Source organism: Haemorhous mexicanus, chromosome 1, assembly GCF_027477595.1.
Source record: "Haemorhous mexicanus isolate bHaeMex1 chromosome 1, bHaeMex1.pri, whole genome shotgun sequence".
Lineage (NCBI taxonomy): Eukaryota > Metazoa > Chordata > Aves > Passeriformes > Fringillidae > Haemorhous > Haemorhous mexicanus.
In genome coordinates, this window is record NC_082341.1 from 57,047,520 (window position 1) to 57,071,472 (window position 23,953).

Consider the following 23,953-nt stretch of genomic DNA (forward strand, 5'->3'; position numbering starts at 1 on the left):
CAATTTCAACCTTGGACAGTGGAGCTTCCAATTGTAGTGTCTGCTGTTGATAGAGATAACTAGCAGGGACCGAAGGGACTCGTGCAAGTGGTTAATTTCAGGTTTTGCCATGATGTCCAACATCAACAGGATGGTATTTGTGTACACAACGTGGCACCACGTTGATTACCTTTTGTGAGGAGATAAGCCTCTTCCAGCCCAAAATGAATGGGCAACTGTTCACCAGTCTCATTTATATATATATGTGTGTACATATTTAAAGATTAAGTCTTGCAGCTTGCTGAGAATGCATGGAGTTGGACAAGTTTATTACTGTGGATTCATAGGCACAAGCTGAGTAGTTGGAATTTTTACATTTGCTCAACAATTCTGCTAAACCCACTTTATTCCCTAAAGCACATCGTGTTTATTCTGTTTTTTCAGCAAAGTACAACTATTGATTATGAGATAGCATGTACACAAAAATCTTGCAACAAAACAAAAAGACCTACAATAAAACAAAAAGCTGGTCAGTTTAAGTTTACCAGAGGTTCAGTGTAAGGAATTTTGGAGCTTTCATTAGTTGAACTCCACACACAGATGTTACTTCAAGTTAACCCCATTGACTGACAGAGCGCTAAATGGATTCAAGTTCCAGTTCCATTACTTAGTGCTTTCCTCTGTGGTGAATCCAGAGTAGGAAATCTCCAAACTCACACCTGTGTCTTCCATGGAAACAACTTCTCCCCATTTTTGGACTGCATTTCTCTGGTCCTTCACCTAAATGACGGCTGCTGGGGAGACTACTGGATCACTGGGTTAGGAGTCACACTGGGACTCACAGCTTTTACTCTATCTGCATCATGGCACTGATGCCTCAATGGGATGCCTAGGTCTTCAAGCACTGCAAAAGCTCAACTGCAGCCCTGGAACTTTCAGACCTCCTTATGGCAGTTTCATCAGGAGAAGTGGAGGAAATGTACCCCTAGGCCCCCTTTTCAGAGTGCAGTTGACTGGACGGATACCCCATCCCACAGTTTGCTGCTTTGAATAGCCTACTCCTGCTCTCCCCTCTGTGGATCCACCAAAACACTTGCTTGCCCTGCCCTGTCCTCTATCCCGAGATCCTACCTGTAGATCCCAGCACTTCTGCTGTCTTTGCCTGAACAATTACCTGCCTGCACAGCAAGCCAGTGCAGACAGCCAGCCTGGCAGGCTCACCCACTTTTCCTCTGCTGGGTTGGATCTCTGCCACATCAGTGATTATGCCCTGAGGCTGTGCTTTCATGGATGTTTGCCAGGGAAATGCAAGAGCTGCCTCCCTGCCCCCATGCCATGCCTGCTGTGCTTGTCCTGCTGTTTGCTGGGCATTACAAGGAACCAAGACAACAAGGGATCTGGAGACAGAAATTTCCTCCTGTTTTAGCCAGAGTACTTCACCACTGTTACTTCTCACAAAATCCTGCAAACAGCTGAACCATGGGACAGAAATTGCTGAAGCCACCTAACACAGAATTGTCACAGGAGCCTCAGACTGATGCTGAACAGTAGGCAGCGGGTAATTTTTTTCTGCCTTGAGTTTCTGTTTTGGTCTTTGTGTTATGCCATCTCATTTGGGAAAACTTCCTTTTATTTAGAGCTAGGAAGGATTAGTCCTCAATCTACTTGGGAAAAGACAAACAGTACCTTTTAATAAAGGTGTGATAACAGGCAAACAATTTCCTCTTTGAGTTTTCTAGGCCTGTTAGAATCTATGCTGTGTAGGTTAATAATCTGTTAAAACATAGTGACTCTTATTCTTGGTGGCTGTATGCCTTATGGGTTTATCAACCTAACAGATTTTTTTTCTCATCCCTTTTTGAGTGTTCAGCCCTCACCTTTGACTAGTTGGTTATGAATTCAACGAACTTGAACGTGAGGCTCACAGAAAGGGAGAAAAGATATGGGATTTAGAAGGAGAATTTATGTGCTTCCTCTGGTCTCGCCAGCAAACATCTTTCTCTAGACATAATGCAAACCAAACTGGCAGAATGGGGAAGATTATGTCCCTAATAGCATTTATCATGACATAGTACACTGTCCATCTTGAATTATCACAGAGGAATTGCAGCCAAATAATATGCAATTAGTCATTAGTATTACAGGATATGTTGTCAGGGCTTATTCATTCTTTGGGGTTAGGAAAACAACTGGCTGGTCATCAGAGAGTGAACAAATGGTTCCCTGACACCTTTTTCCTCATTCCACATCTCCCCTCCCACCTGCTCTCATTTCTTTTCTCTGATTGCTCTCGTGTCCTTTTTGATGAGGTATTAATAACAGCAAGGGTGCTAACCTACTTTTCTTCAAACTATTAAAGCAGCAAAGCACAGCCACAGTGCCAGGCAACAGCTGCTGGTCAGGCAGTGGGTTACAGCAGAATTAGAAGCAGTACACTTACAAATTTTCTTTGGTTTTGCTTTGTTCTTTTCATTTGTGTTCAGGAACAAAGGAAATGGAGAGTAGGAATGGGGAAGAGGAGAAGAGTTTGCTCAGAGAGAACAGAAAAGAGAATCTAGTTGAAAATAGAGCCCCAAATTGGTCTAATCTGGCTCTATTTTATGTTTCATGTGAATTACTCTCAGTGTATTTCTGAGCAACTCTGAGGTTGCTGAGATGTGGCAACAGACAGAAATGGGAGTCCAAACTCCACCCCCAGTGAATGAACATAAAAAGAACCCTACACCTCCAAGCTTGCATGACTTTCACCTGATGGTCTGGGTCATTATTTTATGGTGTTACCAGTTGTTTTCCCCATTTAAAAATGTCCTTTAGGAAGAATATTGTAGCAGAGATAGCAAGCTGCAAATGTTGTATTTTTATGTTGATGACCCTGATCTTCCTTGTTTCCTTAAAGTGAAGAAAATACTTGCAATCTATTTAGTGAAATTTGCTCATTTTAAATGGCAAAATAAATTGTTGCATATCTGTTCTGCATGCAGTCACAAGACAGTTATGTTTAGGAATATTAAAAAAATATTCAAAAGAAATAATTTGACTAAAAGGAAACATTTCATAGTGCTTTTAAATACTATGTCATCCAGGGACGTTTTGGAATGAAACATCACAACACGGGTCGGAGGGTTTGTTCACTAAATCATTGCCCTCAGTCTGCATTTTCTGACTACGTAAGGTAGTATTTTAAATGTGAGGTACCGAGCTTTTTCTCACACATGAACACATGAGGAGGCTATTTTATAGACGATTCTTACATTCCAGTTAGCCCGTACTTAAAAAAAGTCTGAAAAAAATACAAGTTGTCAGGTCTATTTTGGGACTGTGTTTTTTTCCTGTACAGATATGAACAGTCTACACCTAAAATAGCCTTTTTGGGGAAAACCTAACCAATCAAACAAAAGTCTCACCAACCTTTGTCTTAATTAAAAAGTTTAAAAGTAAGGCTTATTCTGCTCTCTAGAATCAAAGAAACAGATCCTCAGGCAGATAGAGCATCCACTGAGTTTACTTTCCATTTTGTATACAGCAGAAAGCCCTGATCTGTTATTAAGCCCAGCTGAAGGCATGTGCTTTACTCACACAATCCTTCACTGTCTTTCCTCTACTGAGATCGCTGTGAGATAGGTTCTAAGACATTAGTCAAAAGCAATGTTTTCTCAAGAAAAGGTCTAAGAAACACCTAATCTCTCCTAAAATCGTTCTGAGAGCTCATTTATTTAGTTCAGGATTCTTTTGTCAGATGTCAATAAGAGGCAAAAAGACTTGAATCAGATTACACAAAAGGACTTTCTCTCAATAAAATTAAAGTTTGAACCCCTTTCTGGTACATTATTCCTGCCTTGCAGCTCATTTTAATTCCACTTTCTGTGGTTACTTTTGGAGACACCATTCCCCTGGTACAGTTCAAGAAGTCCTTGAGATTATGCATTCACTGCAATCTTTTTATTTGAAAAAATAATAAAGGCACATTTAAAAAACATGGAAATTGGGAAAATCTATTTATGTCCAAGAATCTTAAGAAGACAGGGTAGGCCCCTGGAGTTTAGCCACTGCACAATCATGGTAAGCACTATCCACTTAAGGTAAAAGCAGTTTTTTTGGACACCAGTACAGAGGAAAATGGAGCATGGTGCAGAGCTGTTACCAGCGACTTGGATGTGACAGCACCATGTAGAGAAAATTGTTTGGTCTTTAGCACCTCTCTAATCGGCTTGATTGCTCTGTAACAGCTTAGGAGCAGCTGTTCCTGCTTCTGTTTCTGCAGGTTATACAGACTTCCACACCTGAGCTTCTCTGCAGAGAGAGGGATAGACTGTGCCCTAAATCTCCCTGCAAAGGCTGGCACTCCTTCCATACTTGGTTAGCTCATTTCTGAAGAAATGTTTTGTCAGGTCCTGTGTTGATGCTGAGCTAGTTGGCTTTGTACTGGGATATCAGCTCTGCTCCTGCAGTCTTATAGGAGTTAGAGTCACCATCTGTCACCTCTCTGTACAGTGAACTGTGCGCTGCTAACAGTCTGGTGACACTGACTGCAAAGTTCACAGCACTGCTATTTCAACAGAAAACCACCTTTGGGGATCTCTGTCTACACAGACATGATTTGAATATTTCCTAAGACGCTGTTTGTGCTCCAAAGTGTCAATCCACAATGCTATACTGATCTGGAGTTTGATTGTAAATCTTATTTCTTACTCATAATCTTCAAGTCATTTCCTCCATGGCATATTCTGCACATGTCCTCAGACGTCCTTTGGAGTGCAATACCAGCAGTTCACTCTCACCTTTACATTTCCAAAACAAGTCTTATCCCCAGTGATGCTACCCAGCTGGTAGAATTCATGGTTAAAACAATATTGTCACCCTGATAAATAAGGCTGACCAAAGATGCTTACTTTCCATCTTCAGATGGTTGTGGTGGCAGAACATTCTCTGTCATGGACTCCTTTGAGCTAGGGTTTATATAACGATCTTGAAGCCAATCAAGGTATGATTTTTCATACCTCTACTTGTCAATCACACAGAGCAAATCTATTCTATCCAGAAAGGAAGACTGGTTTTTAGGCTCTGTGATGCACACAAAGGCCAAACAAGAACAGGAAAGATTGGATAGACTCATTTTATATCCTTTTTCTGAAGAAAACATTTCTGTTGGCTACTGTCCTAAGAACTGTCAAAGCGATTGCTGCAGGAGTGCACCTTATGGGTTTATGATCTGCTTCCCTTCAAGTGGAAATACTATATGCACTCCTTTGAAAAGGTTTGGGAATTGGTATTTTGACAGAGCACCTCAAAAAAGCACTATGTCATGAAACATAGTGCAAAATAAAAACAATATACTAGTTAATGGTTCTTTTGTTTTACATTTTCTTTCTTTCTCAAGAAGCAATGTAGTCCCAAAGTAGCTTATGTATAAATCTCTTTAAAAAATCCCTGTTTGATATCACTCCATTTCCTCTTCTCTGCCTTTCTCTCTTTGCTTCCTGCGCTCCTTTATGGGGTTTAGTGAGTGAGATGTGAGTTACATTGACAGAACAAACATGATAAATTCCTGCTGCCCTATGAAATTTGTTCAGTCGAGTTCCTCTGCTGCTGCGAATCTTAATGCTGTTCTCAGGCAGAGTTTTCAATCCATCAGACACTGTACAGCTGCATATGTGCACCACAGCGGGAAGATTTATGGGCTCCTATTTTTAGAATTTCATGTTTTGGCACCTCCATGCTGTTCATTTGCCCAAACTGTATTCTGCTAATTAAACCTTAAGACCTAAATTATAATGTACTTAGGGATGTTCAGCCAGTGAAGCAATGCGATTGCCTGAACATTTCCCGATTGCATCCATTTATATATGAAATCATTTTCCTGTGAAGTAAAGGTACTGTAATCCCATATTTTTCATTTTGAAAGGAAAACTTACATTGCTTTTTATGAACATCTCAATGCACAGTTATGTTATTTTTTGTTATTTCAGCACATTTAATATATGCATACACTTAATTCAATGATAGAATAGTTTGTAGTTTGAAAAACTCTGGATGAGAACTTTTAAACAGACAAAACCTCTTGGGGATCTTCCTCTGCAGAGGTTAAACAGCTGAAAGTGTGAAAGTTAAAGGAAAAAGGCAGGATCAGTTTTATGCTGAAATGGCATTGGAAGCCACTGGAAACTCTTTTATCTATAAGCTGAACCCCAATTTTGTAATGCTAGCACTCATTTCACATTCTGGCACATCCTATCTTTAAAACTTTACCTTGTTTAGCAGTCTGTCTAAAAGCAGCACCCCAACTTTTAACTCATTTGTCAGGTCTAGGAAAGAGTGTAACCTTAACATTGTACAAGAAAATGACTTAGCAGCAAGCTCAGGCAGTCTCATTTTACCTAGAAGTCGAGTTTTCAGTTATTTAGTACACATTGATTAATAATATAATATAACATTGATTCTCCTACATAGAGAATGTGTAGGAGAATCAATGTTTACCACCAATTTTCTTGACTGAAAGTGTTAAGAATGAAAATGAAATTGTCTGTAAATTTTAGAAGCATTTACATTAAGATGGTGTTATTAAAAAGTTAGGATTTCAAGGCGCAGGAGCAGGCCAGCCCTATGTGCTGAAGCAGGAGCTATTTGGGAAGAAGACCACCCTGGCTGAACAGGGAACTCTCACAGGAACTTGGGCAAAAAAAGGGGCTTTATGACTTTTGGAATAAGGGGCAGGCAACTCAGGAAGAGTATTAGGATGGCATTAGACCATGTAGAAAGAAAATTAGAAAGGTGGAAGTTAAACTAGAACTCAATCTGGGCACTGCTGTGAAAGATAGTAAGAACTTTTATAAATATGCTAACAACAAAAGGAGGGCCAAGGAAAATATCCATCTTTATTGGAAACAGAGGGGAGCATAGTCACCAAGGATGAGGAAAATGCTGAGATACTTAATATCTCTTAGGATGAGAGGACATAGCCTCAAGTTGTGCCAGGGAAGGTTCAGGATGGACATCAGGAAAAACTTCTTCATGGAAAGGGTTGTTAAACATTGGAATGAACTGCTCAGGCAGGTGCTGAGGTCACCATCCTTGGCAGTGTTCAGGAAGCAACTGGGCTTGGCACACAGTGCTGTGATCTAGTTGATCAAAGTGGTGATCAAAGGTTGAACTCAATGATCTCAGAGGTCTTTTCCAACCTACATGATTCTGTGATTCTTTGATTCTATTTTTTTATACTTTAATGGATGTTAATATAAGGCTCATAAAAAACAAAAATGAGAAACAGAGGAGAAAACTTTGTTGCAGAAGGTGAAAAATGCTGTTACTGAGACATGAATTAAGGGACAAGAAATACATCCATCTCAAATCAAGAAACCTGTGATGCACTGAGTCTAGGACTAATGGAAGACTAAATTAAATTTCTGATCTTACTAAGGTTATGCAGATGAAATGAAAAAATAGAACAGAGTAGAAAATCCTTTTCACAAACAAATTTTACTTTCAGACACTGAAATAAGAGGAGTGGATGAGAAATACCAAACTGAAGAAGTCTAAGAAAGTAACTTTGGGGTATAATGATACAGAAACCACTGCAGATGAATCTGCCCTCTCCAGTTATCACACAGAGAAACATGCACATGAATCTTTGTCCTTCTCCATTAAGGGGGAAAATATCTAGTTCTGTAGCCATGTCTCCTTTGCTTACGGGAATACAGAAGGTACTTGTTACATCTTTACTTTGAAAGAAAAGAAGCATTAGAGACTAGAAAACTCAATGCCATGAAAAGGGAAGCAGTTGTAAAGAATCATGGAAACATTATCTGGCTAAGTGAACTAGAATTACCACCAAAACTGCTGTCTTTATTTTTGCTTCACTGCCAAGGCCCTCAACTAGATCCCTCAACACACCCCCTTCTGGCCTCCCACATAAAAAAGTTGTAAAGTAAATTCATTGCAGAAGATGTGCCCTTCCCTCCGGTCCTGAGAAATTTAGCTAAAAATTATACACTGCATCTTTGGGCTTTACTACCTTTCCTAGAAATCCCAGGGCTGCCACAGCCCAAGGGTAGTGATACCAGTGTGGATTCATGGATCTATTTAACTAACAAGGTAAGTGTCATGAAAGCCTTCTCTGAATCCCAGTTATTTTTCCTGGTTTTGGAGCAGCTCTTTCTGAATAGAAAGAGGGAGATGTAGCCCTCAGCAAGGGCATTCTTGTGGCTTTTTTAATTTCCCCGACTCCCCACTGTGGTTTCTAAGGTGTTGTATTTGGACAATTGTATTGTGCTTTTCTCACTCTAAGGTTGCTTTCTACTTTCAAAAGCAGGCTCAATACCACCATTTTAAAGTAAACTATTTTTCTAGTCTACTTAGTAGGAAATGGTGACTTATCCTTCCTGGAGGGAAATTTTCAAGCACTTGGAACTGGGGAGCTGAAGAAACTTTAAGACCAGGTTATGCACTGGTACTATGCTCTGCATAAAGATGCTTCAGTTTGGGAACAGCAGAGACAAACTGGGTTTAAAAGTCCATGCTGTTCTTCAGCATGTTTAAGGAAACATCTTCAAAGTTTAGGGAAATACTTGACATAGCAATAGTGTCAGGTGCTCAGATACTTTCACCATCATCTCTCAAAGAGATGGCTGGTCCATATCCATATCCATATCCATATCCATATCCATATCCATATCCATATATCCATATCCATACCCATACCCATATCCATATCCATATCCATATCCATATCCATATCCATATATCCATATCCATACCCATATCCATATCCATATCCATACCCATATCCATATCCATATCCATATCCATATCCATATCCATATCCATTGCTCTCACTGGCAATGAGATTCTGTAGAGAGGGCATTGAAATGGATATGGCAACTAGGTATTTCTTAATTCTGGTTAGGTGACAGCATAAATCTATATGCCGTTCCATGTCCAAGCTCCATGTGTATTTATGTATCCATGTGTCTACTTCCCTTCAACAAAATACAAATGTTTCTCTGTCACACAGAGCTGATGCTGTGTAACTTGATATTAGATGGAAAATTCTAGATGGGTGGTAAATATTCTAGCATGATCAGCTTATTTTTATATGTGTTACATACAGAAGTGTGCTACAAGTACAGATTTTTAACACAGAATTTCTGATTAGTTTATCCTAATGTTTCCTTCTGACCTTAAAAAATATGTAAATCCATTTGACTGATTTGATTTTCTTCAGGAAAATAGGCATCTAAGCAATATCTATTCCACAGTCCTGTCTGCCAATAGACTGTTACTTCCTAAATACAGAAGTTCAGGGTGTCACTTCAGTAGACCATATCCACATATGAGCTCTATTATAAAAACTAGGAAACTCTTATTGAAATACAATGTGGATATTTTAGCAAAACAACATATTAATGAGTGAGAATATTTCTGGCAACATAAACTATGGACAGCAAATCTGCAGAACTGTCATTGTATCTTTGGAGATCACTAATCAAGGTTGGCAGAAGGGGCCAGAGTATAAAGAATACACTTCGTAAGAGTCCCTCAGCTAGAATGTAGACAGCATTTTTTTGTACTCTAACCTTCCTCTCATCTTGAGGTGACAGGAGGATAGTTGTTATTAGCTACAGAACACCTTCTGTGAGTTTGGTTTGTTGATGCTTTCTCTTTTCTGGCATTCTATCAATGACATATAATGTCTCCAGTGGCCCAGGAAGCTCCTTTAATCATTATTATATTCCAGAATATATGCACCATGTGCATAAAATGTCAACAATTATTTAAGCACGGTATCCTGCACTGTACAAAGAAAACACTGACTACATGCAGAAGATGAGCAAATCGTCACACTCTCTTTGAAATATTGTATTAAATAACCTTACAATGCCTTATTTCTATTCAAAGTCACACGGGTTGCTTCAGGGCATAATTGGTTGGTTCATTCTTCAGCGCTGCCAGTTATTTTTCAAAATCATAAAACTGACTTTATCTCTGTAGTGTCAGTAATGCGCAGGTACTGAGGGGATTATGTTTTGTGAGCGTTCTCACACTAATGCTGTAGACACTGAAATTTTCACTAAATCAGGGGATGTCTTGTTTGTTCCAAGGAGATCATAGTTTGGAGAAAGTTTGTACTATGACAGTTTTCACATCCCTTGGAAAACCAGGGAATATTTCTGTGAACTCATTAAATACATATTAATGTCTTTGACAGCAGTATCTGACTATTTTCATTTGAAGTGGAGCAAATACTTGCATTACTGCTGTTAACTACATATGGCTGCTTGACAAAGAGAAAGGAAATAAAACCCTGACGTTCAACCTGATGTAATTTTTTCTTCAAAGAGAAATAGTGACTATTTGCTGTATTTGCACCCACCTATATATAGAATTTCATGCTCTTACCATGGAAAGCATGTCTTGTTAGAGGCTGCTATTAGGAGGCACATTTTTTTACACCACTTGGCGATACATATACACCTGCTTTGATTCTTTCATAATTATTTTATAATTTTTAAGTTATCAGTGCATTTCACACGCTAAAATAAATATAGATGTGAGTTAAAGATAAGACAAATTTATCAGACATTAAAAAAATCTAAATTTTTGAATCCATTTTAAACAGAACAAAAAAAGTCAGCTGCTCTGCTTATACTGAACAAAAGTTTGTGACTTTGTTCTTTCAAAATTATTTCTCCAACATCCTTCAAAGCATGGCAAGTATTGCTGTTAAACAAAGGATCCCTGCCGTGTGAGCAGCAGTTATCAGCAGTTATCTCCATTTAATTCGAAACACATGCCTTTTTAGTTCACTAAAACAATTAAAGCAGGGTAAATACTGGGGACAAATGCACATTAATGTACATTCCTATTAATGAGAAAAATTTAATTTCGACTGTATTGTTGCTTCTCATGCTTCTTGGATAGCTATATCTAGAGATTTAAAGTCCTTTATGTTGCAGATAGTTTCAGTGAATGACACTTTAATCTCCCAAGACACCCCTTGACCTCTCATTTCAGTTGTCTCAGAACCCTGAGATGAAGCTTATCAAGACAAATTCATGAATGAGCTTCCTGTTGGTTAAAGTTCTTCATTCATTTCAGAATAGGACTTTCCTCAAAAATTGGTTTTTCTTTACAAATATTTACAGTGTTCTTCAACAGTTCTAAGTGCTTTTTGTTATGGCAGGAGAGCCTCAAAAACAGAGAGTCTTCAACATGGAAAACTAGAGACCAGTGGAGGTCATAACAAGAAGGAATACACCCTGGTAAGGTCTGTCAGATGTTGGTGGCTAGAGCGGACTGCATCTCCTTAAGTTTAGTGTATGGTTCCTGAAGTAATTCTGTAGCAAAATAAAAATCTGTGGTCCCTATGAGCAATGTAAAAACAACATAATTGTACTTACTGTGTATTTTCTACACTAGTGTAGTAAATGCACCTTGGTGAATATCTTTAACAATGTGGATTTGAAGAGTCATGATACAGGTGTTGATACAAAAATTGAAATTAGTGTTTTGTGACTTTCCTACAGAGTCTTTGTCCTCCAAGAATCTCTGTCATCTTCTTTGTATTAAAATGAACACTTATTTTTTAAAAATCACATATATACCAATAAGTAAATTTCAGGTTAATTGTTTTGGTGCCACCTGATTTGTCCCACAAAATCCAAACTACACTCCCAGTTGAACTATCTGGGCTTTGTGAATCAAATTGTCAGTAGTGGGCTGTGATGGATTGTGACTGAGGAAGTCCCAGCATCACAGCTACCAACACCTGATCAACCACTTAATGCTGCTTGATGACATTAACTTTGATTCCAAGCAAAGCAAGTTAATCTCTCTGTAAGGGAGAGCCTCTTGCACAGTTAGCTGGTAATGGATCTCTAAGCTATAAAAATAGTGTATCAAGATTTCAATACCATTGCTAAGCATTATGGATGAGGAAATAACTCTTGTAAGACATGTCAGGAAGTGATTTGCTCTCAGTAATGCAGAGAGATTACAGAGTACAAAGAAATAATGTGCTTTGAAACTTCAGTGCGAAAGAAAATTTTTCTTGAGGGAAAGGTGTTCATATCCTTGTGAGTTAAATTCAATTTGGCAGCAGGCAGAGCAGTTGGGAGGGAAATTCAGTGTATGCCATACAAAACTGCAGAGTTTATTTTTGCCCTGTAAAAGGGTTGTACATGTTATGATAAAAAATTTTGGTGTGTGTGACCAGACTGGGTGTGACAAGGGAGTAGAAAAGGGTGCAACAGTTTTTACCTGTTCTATTCCCTTCTGGCTAAGCTGTGTGTATGGAAGGTAACTGTGCTACATGATGCACCTGAGAGCTGAAGAAGCCATCAGCATCCTTGAGATAAATGCCACAAAATGTCCCAGTAGGAAAGCCAGATTTTGTCTGCCTGTCTGTCCACTCAAGGTCGAATGGTGTGCGCTCGTGATGGGAGCCTTGATGTTGCTTGGAAATTGTTGCTGGTGTACACGATTAATCCCACTGCAGAAGTTCACTACTGGGATTTCAAAGATCTCAGCACAGCACAATGTGAAAGTTGCTCTGAAAACTTCATTTGGAAAGGGATGCTTTTGTGTTCTCTTGCTGTATTTCAGATTGGCTGCCAAATAGTACTACTAGACCTCCATGAATTTTCATGTTGTCTCCACTTCTCAGGGACCCTTAAATCTACTTGGAGCTTCCTCTGTATCAAAATATCAACGTGGCACAGAGCTTTCACAGATATCCATGAAAAAGCACAGTCATTAATGAACTTGAACCACTGTAAAGCAGGTTATTCCTCAACAGCAGTGGGTGCAGTTTCTTTGGGCATGATAATAATGGAATATATATGCTAAATCTCACCTGAAGATAAGTGATTATAATTGGAGAATCATCATTGCTTTATTTTAAGTAGGCTATTAAAAGGAAATAATAATGGGCAGAGTCCAGAAGTAGACTACATAGGAGATTGCACCTGATGTAGTGCAGATCAGGAGCAGATGAAGATGGATGACATATTTTAGCCAAAATTTTTCTTCCTGCCATAGGGGTTGATATAGCTTTAAGGACCTATTTTGTAAATCTGATTTCTTTCTTCTTAAATTCTTCTGAAATTTCCTTAAAAATTTCCACCTACATTCTAGCAGCAGTTCATTATTTATTGGATTATTCATGATGTTTGGATTATTTTTCTTTTCAGACAAACTCAAAAGGATTGCAAAGTTTACTGCTAGTAAATCAAAGGAATCTCCATAAACAGTTTAGCTATTCACATATCAGACTAGTAGAAAGTTACAGCTGTTGTGCTGAAAAGGAAAGCAAGAAGGAAAATGGCAGATCAAATAAATAGGATACTGAATGCATCACAGAATCACAGAATCACAGAATGGGAAAGAAAGGAAAATCAGGAAAACTTTTCAGCTTCTAATGGAAGGCTGCAGGAAATGTCTGGCTGTAGAAAGGCTGAGATAATGATAAAAATGGATGTACAAGAAAATTTTAAACTGTTATGGTCTGTTACATGGTTAATCAGTCCAGTCTAAAAAAGTACTTGAATAGGGCCCTTCTAGTCCCCTCTTCCAGCTGCAAACAAAAAAATAAAGCAGACTTCAAAATATGTACAAAATCCACTTGGATATATATGTATATAAATGTTACAATTCATCCCTGATAATCAGTTATTGCTGGAAACTGGATTTTGAAATACCAATTCATTCTGACAATTTATTGGGATCACTGGATTCTCAAAACCTGACCCAGAATCTCCCCCTTGCTCAAACTGGATACAGAAATACTTTCAACATTATATATGTTCCTAATTGTTTGCTAATAGACAGATCTTAGACTACTAAAAATAGGAGCAGTTTAAAGTTTTGGGTTAAGACTAAAAACCTCATATTTGTTATGAGCTATTAACAAGAATTTATCACTGCAGTTAATCAAAATCTATGGAAGAGCATAATTCATACAATGTAAGCAGCCCTCAAAAAAGGTCAGATCTTTAGTTCTTGAAAGGGCTTTTGTTTTTGTCTTTAAATTGAAAAAAAAAGGCACAGGAAAAAATCTCTTGGGTGAAATTTAATTAAAGGTGATAAGTAGCCAAGTGCAAATATATCTTCTGAGATTAAAATTTCTGCATCTCTGCACAGGACAGGTACCCAGTGCCATGTTTAAAATGCAGATTATTAAGTCTTTTATTAGGCATTCAATTTGGCATCCAATTTGAAGTCAGCGCAACTTCTGCAATTAACTGTAATGAACTGGGTTTGGATCTTAGTTTTGTTGGTCTAAGCAAAATCAAATATGAATCCTACTCTTTATCTGTGGTAAACGTTCTCCTTGGATGGAGCTGAAGCTGAAGTGCAATTGCCTGGAAATCCCCTAACATTTGGTTCAATGCACTTGGGATGTCAAAGTTTCTTGTTATTGTGGCTGACTTTTGGAAAGGGATATTGTCTTCTGAATCCTCCCTCTGTATTTTTGCCAGAGAAGAATATTATCATTTCTGATGGGGGAAAGGAGGGAAAAGAAGGAAAGTGACTCACCCAGCATCTGACTGCAACCTCTGCAGTATTTAAAGCTTTAGGAATGGGATTCCTTTGAGTGGTGCAAAGGGCAGACCAGCGTTCTCCACAAGCCCTGTGAGCAGGCTGGGTACTAGCCAGCTGTGTCACCTGAGGCACAGGTGCAGAGGGGCTGTCCCCAGGAACCAGCTGGCCCAGAACACAAGTGTGCTGCTCTACAGACATGCTCTGTCCCTGCTGCTGAGGAAAGCTTGCTGCAGCTTGTGGAGCTGCCTGGACAGCCCTGCTGCAGGGTGCAGCAGGAGCACCAGATCTTGCTTGAGCTGCTGCTTACAGCTCCTCTGGAAGCTTGTCAGGCAGCTGAGCTGTTTGACACTGTCAGACACCGATGCTTCAGAAATGGAAGCAGGATGTGACATCTCCTGCTCAGCTTTACATGCACTCTCTCAGGCTGGAGTAGTTTTAGTCTGATTCTGCTGCAACTAAAGCAATTTCATCTGGATGCTGGCTCATCTTCATACAGATGCCTTGATGGCAAAGTGCAGTATGGTCCAGTCAAGTCACAAACATATTTCAATCTGGGTTGTGTATGAACTGGGGGCAAGAGTGGTGAGACCACTTAGGAATATTAAAATTGCCCCTCTCTAATGCAGAATCATTTTTGAGGAATTAAGCACACACGGAGGGACAACAATGTGCAAAGAAGACCTTCAGAAATTTTTTTCCAAATTAAGACTGTAGTTTACAAAATTAGCAATACAAGTAAAAAAGAAATTATTCTCCCCAAACTCTCATACTATGTATTCTTTTATAGTGCTTTAATACTTAGGGAGGAAATGAAGGGAAAAATTATTAGTTTACAAAAGTGTTAGGATCAGCAGTGACATTACGACTAGTAATTACAAACTGCCTTTGCTTGTTGACTGTCCTGACATCATCAGTTGTGTTTAAATAGATAAGAATTAGCAATCCCACACTAAACAGAACAGTAAATAGCAGGACTGTCTTCTGAGATTTAGCACCAAGCCACAGACTGTTAATGGGAGAACGGAAGCTGTGAGAGGGAGTGAGTCCTGTTCCAACTGCTAATTAATCCGATATATAAATCCTCAAAGAGAGATCAACAAAACAAGGCTCTTGTTTTTGTGGAAGGTGCTTTTCTAACAGCAGAAGAGAAAATAATAATAATAATTAGCCAGTCGACTTGGAAGGCTTTATGTGGAAAGTACACAGTGTTATGTGCAAATATGTTGCCAAATGCAGCGCTTTCTTTATTTATTGGAGTGTTTGGAGCAACAAACTAGAGCCTTTGCATATTAGATTGCAATTTGCATATTTACTTAATGCTCTTCCGTTTTTTCTACTGCTTACCCTCCCTTCACTCAGAAACAAACCTACAGCAGAGCAGCCACATTTCTCAGAGCCAGTTTCATCTGCTGACATCAATGGATTTGCACCACAGATGAATGTGGTTGTTTGTGCCTCGTCCTGGTAATCATGGCAGCTGTTAGGCTTGACCCTGAACTCAAGAATCCCATCATCTGTCACCGTGTTTGTCTTCCCAACAGTGTTTTTGTCAAAATAGTTATGCTCGGAGAGGAACACTGTGGTGTGCGCAGCAGGTCTCAGCCTTCTGCCCAAATCCAGCACAAAGGTACAAAACTTTCTCTTTCATTTTCTTGATAGTGTGTCCTATTATCCCAGGCAAGAAAGGCAAGAAGCTGAGCAGACAAAATACCCTCACCAGCAAGAAGGCAGCTTCAAAACACAATTTTAGATTTTTTTGAGGGAGGAAATTTCGTGGCTTCATTATTACAATGCATGAAGCTTTCATGCAAGACACAAGGTGAATTTAATCACAGTGTATGTGTGTGTCTATCTGTTGTCTGTGTATGTCTATGCACATTGTTGCTTCCTCATGTTTATTTTCTCTGTGATGCTGATTTCAATTTTTCCCCATTCTCTTCCCAGAACTTGTTCTGTACTACCTCACCTAGGACTATCAGTTAAGAAGAAATGTCAAGGGACAGCCTGTTAAAAATTGTGTGTAATGTGGCTTATGCACTGCAAACACACAGAAATGAAAAGAACAAGGAGAAAGGCACTAAAGCACCGTCTCTTCCCTAGATTCAGTGATCTCCTATCCCATCCTATGTCTTGCAACAGGATTTTAAAGACATGCAACACATTGCTGAGGATTACACACTCAAAAATTTTTAATGGCATGAAACACCTCACTTCTACATGATCAAAATTTTATTTTTCTGGACTGCTCTGATGTAATTCAACTAGAAATATAATCCAAAGATGGATATTTTAATCTTATATCTAGGGAAATTTGGCAATGTAATCGTAAAATTTGCTTGTATGGACAAGGAGAATGTGGTTGATCAGAAGAATGTAATTTGGAGCCTTTAATGCATCTACTCAGTTGAAACAGTGAATGATGAGCAAGTCAAATGTTACAAATACCATTGTTTTTATCCCTGCTAACAGTCTGCTACTTGGTGAATTTTTTCATGGGACTGATTGAACAGGTTTTTTTTTGACTGCAATTGTTTTAAGTCCATATTTTACCTTAGGTTTTGTTTTTGCTTCTAACTGCAAAATATATATTTTTGCTAAAATGTACCTTTTCTATCTGAAGTTGCTAAGGAAGTAACTGCTTAAATCTTGTATCTCCTGTGGTCTTAATAGAAATTTTAAGTTTTCTAGATATGAGTTCCAAGTCCTCCTTTCTATCAGAAATTATTGAATTCTTGTATTTTTCAAAATGGTACAACACAAACCTACCCAAGGCAATATAACAACATGAGCTGGTGCAGGCAGACATCAGACCCTGCCTGTGAGTATTTGGAGCTGCTCCACCATTAAATCTGCCCACACAAACTCGTGCCTCAAAGGACTCCCCCCCAAAAATGATAGAACAATCTATGGAGAAACAGAATATGTACTTTAAATTCAGTTTTAGGCATGAAAAACATTTTTTTTCTTCTATTTTGCCTTCTTTGTAGTCTGTTCAGATCAGCTGATGGTGTCTTACAGGCAAAAAACCAGGACAGCACAGCTCCTCTGCATATCAAATTTATACCACCACATTCCAGACAAGATAATCGTCTGTCGTGAAGCAGTTTTTATGCTATGCTGATTCATGAACAGAGTTAAAGAAAGGGCTGCATCAGTGGACATCAGTGGATTTGCAACACACATTTTACCTCCTTGTGTTTTATAACACCATCACACATAACTGAGACCTTTATAAATTCTTCTACAAACAGTGGCCTTTATAAATTCTTTTGCAAACAGGCTTCTTGCAGTACTAGAAAAGCAAACACTACAAGATACCCAGAAATGTGCATGATAAAAGACTGGGATCTATCTCCTAGTATAGAACAGTCCATCTCACTACATGAATACATTTTAAGTATGTATAGACCCAGCATTGAAAACTCTATCTAAAAACCTTCAGCTGCTGTCACCACCTCTCACTTCACAGAGAGCCACATCCACCCATAGAAGTGGATGTAATAATAAAAACTTGCGAAGATCAACAAAACTCTAAAAAATAAAAATAAATTAAAAAAGGAAAACATTGTAGTAATTGTTTTTTTTAAATAATGTATTGTAATTTATTAATTTCATTCAAAGACTATTCAGATCAGTGCATGTGTATTTTGTGGATTCTGCATATCTGATTAAATGCTAGTCTTCATTTTATTCAGCACTTAAAATCTCAGGATTTGAGGGTGAACAGGTGGGATAAGACCAACCAGTATCACATCATTTATTGTCTCATGAAGTTAGTGAATTGCATAATTTAAAAATGTGAATAAAAAAAATTATAAATGGCAGATTTAAGCTGCAGCTCATGGGATGATTATCTATCATGACCTGTAATAGTCATGCTTACAAATAGGGTTAGAAATGGGGAATGCTGCTGAAGTTTCCCCTTTCCTCCATGAATTACTCTTTTCCCCCAGCACTCTGATGTGTTTGTGTCTGACTGCACACTGGTCAGACTGCCTCCTCACTCAGAATATGTGTTCAGAACGTGTGTAGGGAGCTAAGAGGACCGAAATCTATCACCTCTGTATTAGGCTGTGTGGCACTCATTTTCTTGATTCTGCCAATATTAGAAACACTTTCCACTGGAGCTTAAAGGAAAACCTCCATCTTTTCCAGTCCTCCAGGTCCTGGCCCAGAAACTTGAATAAAGCATTTATAGTGAACTCTTCCCACTCCTTTGCTGTTTCCTGCCTCTCTTTTCTTATAAATGTCTTCTGTCAGACACATAAATCTTTTCCCAGCTTATTTGGGCAGTTCCTTGGAGGCTCACTATAGAAAGAAACAACTCAGTCATTCCTTCAGCTCTTCTGAGCCTCCCTTTTGTGTTACTTGCAGCCTTCCAGTCTATCCGAGGGCTGCAAAGCAAGGACTGAGCTGAAGCTGAGAAAGGATGTTACTTTTCTGTCACAATTTTAGAAGACGAAGTATGTGTTCTTCTAATCATTTAACTGGAATACATTTAGTGTCTCATGAACTGAGATGGTTTTTAAAGAAGAACTATGCACTTGCCCCCAATTCCTTTTTCCCTTTCTTGATTTTTTTAAAGAAAATAACAAGGAACAATGGAATTGTGTTGGTCAGATGAATAAGGATTTCTAGAAGTTTCATTCTTTCATGACTTGAGATAAGAATTGTACAAGGAAATCCAAAATAAACAACCTGAGTGCAGAAACAACTCTCTTTGATTTTTAGGAAAATATGGAAAAAAACTGGGGTGGGGGGGGGGGGTGGAGAGACTTGTGCAATATATAAGTTAATTTTGTTGTTAGCTACTGGCCCTTCTACTGCTTTTTGTTTCTTCTAGAAAGAGATTTTAGAGCCTTTCTGCAATGGAGGAAAAAAATTTCTTCAATGAACATCTAAATTCTTAGGTATAGAATGCTAATTTCCTTTGGTCTGTCTGTAATATGGGCTCACCAAACCATGCCATTAGCATTAATTAATTGCATGGCTTGGTGAGCTCATATTACAGACAGACCAAAGGAAATATGGAGTTTGTGAACATTTATGTGGGTGATACTCAGAAGAGTACCCATATATGAAGGAGGATTTGGTATTTCTTTTTTGGTTTTGTCTTATATGAGGGGAAGTAATATCTTTACAACATAATGATAGTGAAATTCTCTGGGCATCAGGTTGCAAAATAGGAAAAAAAAAGATGAAAACTCTTTTCCTTTTTTATTCCATTATAGGTGGGCTAGGAGAATGTATTCTCCAGAGGGGCATATTTGAAATGTTTCACAGTGCAACTAACCTACATTCAACCAAATTGATGCCAAAAGGCACAGTCTTCTTATCTCTTTTCTCCCCAGGCATGTACTACTGCCTCCTCCCTTGAGACAGAGCTGCAGATCATGTGGTTGGAGGGTGACCTCAAAAGATCATTGATCGTCTGAGTAAATGAATAATTTCTTACGACAGGCTCATTCTCTGTTGGATTAATTATCTGACCCCATTTATCCAATGGCAATTTGATTGCCAGACCCAATGGAAAAGAAAAAGTAAGGAGCTTGAGTGGGACCACACCTTCTGTGATCTATAATTGGACCAGGCTATAAATAGATCCATTACATCTAGTGTGAAATCTCAGAAGAAAGGAAACTGCAGGGAAGGACTGGTGATTTACAGGATAATTCCTCGGGGCTTTGTCTGGGCTCGAGGAGCTGGTGCTTCTTCTCATCCCACAGTTCCAGCTACCTGCGCTGCCTTGGCAGCTGAGGCTGGAAGCAAAGGCAAAAGAAACACCAGGCAATGTTGGGGGCAAAAGGCAAGGGAGGTGCATGCTGTTTATTTCTGAAGAAGAAAAGGAAGGTATAAATGCAAAGGACAGATTGACAGACTTAAACTACATCCATCTTCTGTATGCTTTATTGTGTTTAGAAAGAGCTTCTGTTAATGCCAAACAGCGGAGAAAATTTGTGCCTATATTATGGTAGAGATTTCTGAGTAGAATAATTATGCTCATTGGAGTTGAGCTAAAGGCTCACCCTAGAGTAAGGCAAAGAAGTGTGTTTGTGTGTAGCTGTAGGGAAAAAATAAGAAGGACAAAACACTCCAGTCTTCCTTGAAAAGCAGTGATGCTTTTAAATATTTCTCTGCACACCAGAGAACTGTTATAGCTGTAATGTTGGGGACCTTTGCTAGAACAATTGGTGAAATATGGGCTGGCCGGAAGGAATTTATAGCAACAAAACCAGCTTAGAGCACAGGATTTGAGACAACTTGTATGGAGTCCTGGGATGTTTGACAGTCACAAAATGTGAATGAAGCAGACTAGGCAAAAGCCTTAACACAGAACATATTTGTGAAATAGTGTTAATCAACATTCAAGATACTATATATTACTCTGTTTTCTTACCTTTTGTGTGCTTTTCTTCTTCTAAAAAAATATTGCTTGAGTCAAGTCATTCATGTTTGTAAGTGAGGAAAATTATTCCAGGGAGCACTCCAAAGTTTAGCTTAATTTCCCAAATTTTGGGCTCGACAAGAATCGATGGTTAAGAAGCATCATCAACTGCTGCTACCAGCTAAGTCCTGACAAAAACATTCTACAGAAGCAAACCTGAATTGATGCATTATGTCTGCTTCTGTGTTTCAAATTAATTGTACTTCAGCACATTCAAAAAAAAAAAAAAACCAAAAAGCAAAAAAAAAAAAAAAACCCCAAAACTTCTTGACTCTGTTAAGTATAGCATGTTCCTGGACACCTCTAATCAGCATTTAACTTTATGTAAAAGGGATATAACTTGGATCAATGCAGCCTTGTGAGTTTTCAAGAAACTTTAATATTTTAGTGGAAGTATGAGTTTAATAGAAATGTTTCTATTAAAAGGAGAGCAGGAAAAAACAGAGACTTCACTCCACTGGTATAAGTGCCTGCCACCTTGTTCTATTGAATTTCCCATGCTTTATAATCATATTTTATACAGTGGTAATTGAGAAGAAAAGAAGTGTAATATTTTTCTTTGACACCTTCTTGTAGCCCTTTTTATTTTACTAAATTAACTCCTTACCACTGTGTGAAGAGATTAACCAGACAGTTGTTCAAATATTGTTCTCTTTCTTAAAATAATAAATCAGCTTTAGCATCTACTTTGGATTAAAAAGGAAGCTATCAGGAAGAAGAAACAACCAACAAAATAAAGCAAAAAGTAACCATGAAGGCCTCATCTACATTTATCTTTCCCACCCCCGCTTGGGCTGATTTTGCTCCCTCTGTGGAATAGGCCTAGGTGGAGATACATGTCTTTTGTCTACAAATATTTTTACAATGTCGTTGTCTAAACCCTGTCAATGTGGAGCCAAAAAACAGTCCCAAGCATTCTGTTCCCACTAGCACTTCTTTGTTGGAGTCACAGTAGACTTCACATTGATAGGGTACTTTTAAGGAGAAATAAAGGGCGGTTTAGACAACCCCAAGGGTCACATTATGCAAATGCTATGAGCTCATTAACCTTTCACATAGCTGAAAACATTTGTTACCTGGTTACCTATTACCCTTTTTCCCTCCTCCCTGTCCCAAAACTTGCAAGCACACTGACACTTCTCATCAAAGATTTAATGTCAGGGAACTGCTGCTATTGGCCCTCTGATCATTAAGTTTTTATTACCTTCAGAATATATAGCATGATACATTTCCTGGTAGACTGCTAAGTAATGCTTTCAATAATTAAAAATCCATAAATAATTAAACCACAACATTATATTTGTCAACATAAATGAACAAACTATGTCCTGTGAACGGCATTCTGAAGAGATACAAGCTGAAAACATGCAGTGATATGTTCAATAGCTGTATTTAGAAATAAATCTTCCTCTCTTAGAACAGATTTATATTCATTTATCCAAATAATAGGAAATGCAGTGATTCTCAGAAGATACCATTGTCATCAATAAAAATTAATTTGTATTTGTATTACAACTGAAAGTAAAGAAACCCAGACTAAGGCCCCACTGGGATTAGCACTTTGTGAATAAAACATCAAAGGATGAACAACTTTTCTTGAAGAGTTTGAATATGGGGTAAATAACATCCATGAAGTTTTGCAGCGGATGCTGAGTCAGAGGGCATTGAGCAACTTATGACCTTTCAAAATAAACTCACATGAAATTTGTGATTTTGGGAATTCTTGTAATATATTTTTGACATCTTTCTCTGTGTAGATCAGCCCACTGAGAGAGAGATTAAATAAGATCTAATGAAAATAAAATTAAATCATAGCAATAACATCTGGCTATAATTAAGACATTTCTCTTTTTTTAAGACACTTTTTTCTTCTTGGTCTTCATTTTATGTCTATTCTGACTTTAGGCTTTTATTTCCTATGAGAGCCAAAATGATTTTTGGATTGTTCAGTAATATGTCACTGCTCTGGAATTCTGCATTCTCTTTCACATCTCTAATGCTTTTCACTTACCCTGCATTAGAAATGCAAACATTCTTTCTGCACTGACTTTATGATAGGTATAAAAAAGACTAAAATCCTGCTGTTCATAGGATTTTGCTTAGGGGTTGATTTGCACCTCAAAAGTAAGTATTATATATAGATAATACTATATTATATTATTTCTATATTATGACTTGTCTTGATGAAGGACATTGTGGGCAGCCTTGGGGGAAAATATTCCTAGTCAAATGATATATTGTGTTAAACATCACCAAACCCCACAGGAGGACTAGGAGCTAGCAGCTTACATGTTCATAATGTTCTGAAGGCTTTACTTCAGTTATCTCAACCTAATGGTCAGGGCTCCCAAAACATAAGGATTTAAAGTGAGTTATTTGGTGCCACACACCACAGTCAGCAGTTAGGAGAGGTGATAATGTAGGAATTACTAGTTTCTCCACTTTTCAGCTTGAGATAATGCTACTTTGCAACTGAATGCCCCATGTCAGTCCTCTACACATTAAGAATGAATATAAACAAATTCTCTTTGCTTTTGCTAGTGGTAACAAAGAAGGAAGTTACATTTTGGAAGTGGCAATCTTTTCTTTATTATCAGCTCTCAGTCAGCTTCAATTATGCTCATTTGTCACTAACAAAATGCTACTGGAAGGAATAATTCACAATAGATAATGCATTTGTTGAATTTTTTCAGTTTCCCTACTTCTAGGATTTTAAAAAAGGAGTTTTAAAAAAAGTTTCAAAAGAAGCTTTCTGACTGAAAAACATTTAACTTGAAGTACATGAGCAATCCGTATGACTTCAATAGGCATTTATGAAACACACATATAAGTGTAATGAGATTACTGAAGATGTCTTTTGAACTTCAAATGCCAAAAAAACAAAATGTTCACCAACATTTGAATTTAAGATTAACTTTTAAAGCATATTGCACCTGGCAAAGCTTTAATACACAAATTATCATAGATATCAAATTTGCAAAATCTTGTGGCATT

General features: G+C 38.2%; 1 long non-coding RNA gene across 1 annotated transcript; it reads left to right on the top strand.

Moving 5' to 3' along the window:
* Positions 1-1,371: 1,371 nt before the first annotated feature.
* On the top strand, positions 1,372-18,038 carry LOC132323130 (uncharacterized). The gene is made up of 3 exons (XR_009485268.1): positions 1,372-1,537; positions 11,156-11,234; positions 16,459-18,038. It is a non-coding gene; the product is annotated as an uncharacterized LOC132323130 (long non-coding RNA).
* Positions 18,039-23,953: the final 5,915 nt, after the last annotated feature.